Genomic DNA, 4,706 nt, shown 5'->3' on the forward strand with positions numbered 1-4,706 from the left:
CTAATTTGCGCTCGGTCTAGATTGCTTGGCTTTGCAACCTGGGCTAATAATATACTATAATGATAAAGTGTGTGATAGTACGAGTACATTGTTGTGCTAAGCCGATTTTACGATAACGTAGGTAAAATTGGAAATCCCGCTGGATGTTTATGGGGTGATTACTAGGGCCCTGATTTTAGGTCACAAAAAATGAGAAAAAAGACGCCTAAAATAGGCTTTAAAAAACCTCAAATTAGGTTATAAAAATGTTGAAATAGGTTCAAATAGGTTGAAACGAATCTGAAATATCCAAAATTTCAAGGCAACTAAAACAATGGGTTTTTTTAGTTTTTTATTGTTTAAGAGCTGTTCACAATATTAATTAACATAATACATATATTTAAAATTATTTAAAGATTTAAATATTTGAATATGACTGTAATAAATTTAATAATTTATTTAAGCGAAGCATTCGCATGACAAACTATATATCGCTCTAGATTTTCACATATCATTGATGTGCGATTATCTGCTAAAATATTTTTTAAGCTTGAAAACGATCTTTCTACATCAACTGATATAATTGGAGCAAATTTAAAATGTGTCCAGTCGCAATAAATGGGTTCGGGGCTCATGTCCACATCCTCGCCAGACAATAAATTATTAATTTTTTTGATAAATTTAAAGCCGAGATTCTTTTCCAAACAACTTAGTAATTTATTGAACGCGATTTTGGAAACCTCCCCTGAACCATTTTATAATGAATTGTATGTTTGCGTTGCGATTTCTACAGCCTCAGTTAGTGGCAGACCAAACGCTTCCAATTTTGTTATGTTGTCCGATAATATCTTAAAATTGGCCTTAATGTAAAGTAAGTCGTTCTTCACTTGTGGTTTATTAACATATATTTGTACCAACTCAATGCATCGTGCGCCTCCTGTGGTAAAAGTCGTGATTACCTGAAATATTTATTTAATTGACAGACATGAAACAATTTAATTCAAATCTTGTGTATGTCATCAAAATGATCTGCGTAAAATAATGCGGCCCTTATCCATGTCCCCCATCTCTTTAATACAGGCTGCGGTGGCAGTGGAATATCGGGCAAGGTCTATTTATAAAATTCAACTCGAGTTGGAGCTTTTAAAAATACTTTTTTAACATTTGAAATTAACCCGCCCACAGTTTCGTACTGGTTACGTACTGATTCACACACAAGGTGCAAACAGGGCGCCAAACATGTCACATGTTGCAGATTTTCGTAAAAAATTTTTAAATTCGTTCCGGCCTTCAGCATATACGGTGCACCATCTGTCATTAAAAGCTTGACTTTATCGTATTTGATGCCCACGGGCCACAGTACACCTAAAATATTATAATAAAATGATGTAAAATTTAAGTAGATATTATTTAAATAGGTTTAAATTTACCCAAACTTTGATTTACAAATCGTGAAATGGTAAGATTATTGTTTTTTTCTAATTTTTTTTGAACTAAGCAAAATTGGGACACTAGCCGCTTCAGAATCTAATTTTCCAATTATCATATTTGCCATATATCTGCCTACTGAATCTGTTGTTTCATCGACAGAAATCCAAATATCGTTGTCCCCAATGTAAATTTTAACTCTTTCAACGGTCTGAAAAAAAAATTAGTCCAATAATTTAAAATATACAATTTCTTCAATTACGTCTTGAAAACACTGCCCTAGGTAATTTTTTCGAAGCGTAGACTCATCCGGAATGTGTTTTCCAGTGTATTTTTGTAGGAACTCTTTTAGTTGGGGATAAGACAACTTGTTCCATGGAATGTTAGCAGCAATTAACGCGTTGCACATTTCCAAATTAAATTCCCGGTTTGCTGTCCCAGAAGTGGATTGTTGGTATAACAAACTTTGACGCAATGGTTTTTTACGTTCTTATTGTGAATGTCTCCTCGTTCATGCTGTTCCAAATGAGACTTCTTTTCACACTCAAACTTAAATATTCAACATTAAAATTAAATTATATAGTATGTTACTTAAACAATAACAAATTGATGAAAATCGTATTTACATACTTACCACTTTGCCACATGGTTTACAGAATAATCCTCTGGCATCGTTGGCAATTTGATATATATTGCATATTGTCGTCATCCACGGATTTGAGCCAGTGGTTAATTTTAACTGTGTTAGAGGTTTTTTCTTTAGGCATCACGACGTTCAAAAATGTTGCACAACAGAACACCAAACTTACACCACGACACAATTTTAACTGAATGTCAGAAATTTGGCAAATGGCACTAGCGGAAGTGCATTTACAAAAGAACTAATAAAAATGTGTTACAAACTTGTTTGTAAGATAAAATATTACAATCGCAAGGAAAGGCGTAAGACGTCTTTCAAAGGGCTACCGCACTTATTGGTGTAGTTTCCTGGAAGGGTCTGCTTTCGGCTCACCCATTGTCTGGATTTTGTGAAATTACCGCAAAGCAGCAGGTTTAGGAAGTTTTAGGTCACAAAAAGCAGTTTTAGGTCACATACTCTCATTTTAGGCAATTAGGCAATTATAAAGTAGGCTCAAATAACATTATTTTTTGCGAAACACATTTATATCTAAGATTTATGTAAATGCCTTAAAAAGGATCAAAAAGTTTGGGTCCTAGTGATTACACCATACAGTAATAACATATTTATTGTCCAGAATTGACAAATATGTATTTATTACAGTCAAAACAATAGTCACAAACAATATAATTATAAATCAAATTTATATGTTTGGTCAGAAAATTTTCTAACTGGTAGCTTCTGAATTGACATTTTTAAAACACGTCAAAAAGTAACATATTTTATTTTGGCGATTCTAGAAAAAGACGAATTTTTGAAGAAATGAAACAAAAAACAAGTTTGGAAGTCGAAATAATAATAGCATATCTTTTGGAAACTTTGAAAAGTCAAAAATTTCATACAGCGAGTTGGAAAAATTGAAATTTGGGCAAGGCTGCCAAAAAATCCACCAAAAATTGTGGGATATTACTATCGATAAGTTGAATAAAAAATTATGGCGTTGATGGTCGCATATTAAGATTTACGAAATATTTGCTTTCAAATTCAAGTTTTGAAAAATCACAAAAATTTACATTTATTTTGGTTGTTCTGAGGATGAGTTGAAATGTTAGAAGAAATTAAACCAGAAACAAATTATCGAGATCGAAATCAACACTAGCAGCGGATCAAGATTGTGAAAATATTCGGTATAAACTAAAAGTTGTAAAAATTCCAAAAAGTGCCATATTTTACTTTGGTGATTCTGGAAAAAGTAGTGGTAGTAGTACTTTTTAGCGTTGAAATTAAGCTCTGCTCATTCAAACTCGAATTCCAGCTCCTCAACATTTTTTTGAATGGTCGACTTCAGATGCATGCTTTTGTCTAAATAATTTTGAAGATTTTCGTCATTCAGTGGGAAAATTAAGGAAAATGACACAGTTTAAAATTTTAAATTATATAATTTAATTTATAATGTTATAATAATATGTAATTTATAAAACAAAATAACAAAATTTATGTACAAACAAAATGGATACATGAAATATCTAGTCTAAAACGGATATATAATCCAATAGGTTACTCCTGTGGTCGATGTCTCCTTATTAGTGTCCGTCTGAGCCTCAAATTCCCAGAAATAATTCCTGGGAGGTGCCTGGATCCGACTTCTCTGACTGTCATTATTTTCGTCAAATCTTCGTGCTTTTCGAAATTTTTGACGAAATTTCTGTATTCCCTGCAGGTGGAATCGAGTTCCTCTTCTGGGAAAGTCTCCTCAGTGCGGGTTGGCGATGAACATCTCTGTAGAGCCATGGTTTGGAAATATCTGAAAAAGGAAACAAGAATTAGAAACAATTTATATAAATAAATGAAGGGTATACTTACAGTCTTGTGGTGATGAAAGTGTCCGGTATGTTAGCGCTGTAACGTCAACATTAAGACTGAAGATGGTGGGTTCGTTTCGCCCTTATATACAGGCTGCAGCACCCCTACCCTATCCTTCCCTCCCCAAGGTTGCCGAATAAGTTCGGGGTGCTACACTTTCCACAGTTTGGGTGAAGCGTTTTAGAAAATCTTTCTTTTTGTATTGTCGTTTAAATGACAATCAAGTTTAAAAAAAATTGGTTTCATATTTTTGAAAATGGAATTTTAATTTTTTCAAAAATGACGAACAGCGAATGTCAAATTTCTTGGCGAAGTAGAGGTAGATCTGGATGAGCTGAACCAAAAAACACAGCATATTTATGGTCACGCAGCAAGATTTTGAGAATATGTAATCGTTTTCAAATTAAAATTATTAAAATCACCATATTTGCTTTTAGTGGATGTGTAAGGAGGCAAAATTTTCTAACTAAATTCTTTTATCCCTTCCAAAACATGATGACATCATCGCAAAAATTATTAAGTGAGAGTTGCTTATAATTTTGTTGGGATGGTTTTTATTTTTTTACAGTGGTTTAAAAAAATTTTATAGATAAAGGGTGTAGTAATACATTGTTGTGCTAAGCCGATTTAACGATAACGCAGGTAAAATTGGAAATCCCACTGGATGTTTATGGGGTGATTACACCATACAGTAATAACATCTTTATTGTCCAGAATTGATAAATATATATCTATTACAGTCAAAACAATAGTCACAAACAATATAAATATAAATCAAATTTATATGTTAACTGAGAAAATTTTCTAACTGTTCGCT

At 32.7% G+C, this 4,706-nt stretch overlaps 1 long non-coding RNA gene across 1 annotated transcript; it reads right to left on the reverse strand.

Annotated features, from left to right (window-relative positions):
* Positions 1–542: 542 nt before the first annotated feature.
* LOC135119759 (uncharacterized) lies at positions 543–2,112 on the reverse strand. Its single transcript, XR_010278360.1, has 4 exons — positions 2,042–2,112; positions 1,670–1,956; positions 1,410–1,618; positions 543–1,344 (listed from the first exon to the last, which is right to left on the reverse strand). It is a non-coding gene; the product is annotated as an uncharacterized LOC135119759 (long non-coding RNA).
* Between the last annotated feature and the right edge of the window lie 2,594 nt (positions 2,113–4,706).

Source organism: Zophobas morio, unplaced genomic scaffold (assembly GCF_036711695.1).
Source record: "Zophobas morio isolate AGI-343-1 ecotype UQ-CSIRO unplaced genomic scaffold, CSIRO_AGI_Zmor_V1 ptg000005l, whole genome shotgun sequence".
Taxonomy (NCBI): domain Eukaryota; kingdom Metazoa; phylum Arthropoda; class Insecta; order Coleoptera; family Tenebrionidae; genus Zophobas; species Zophobas morio.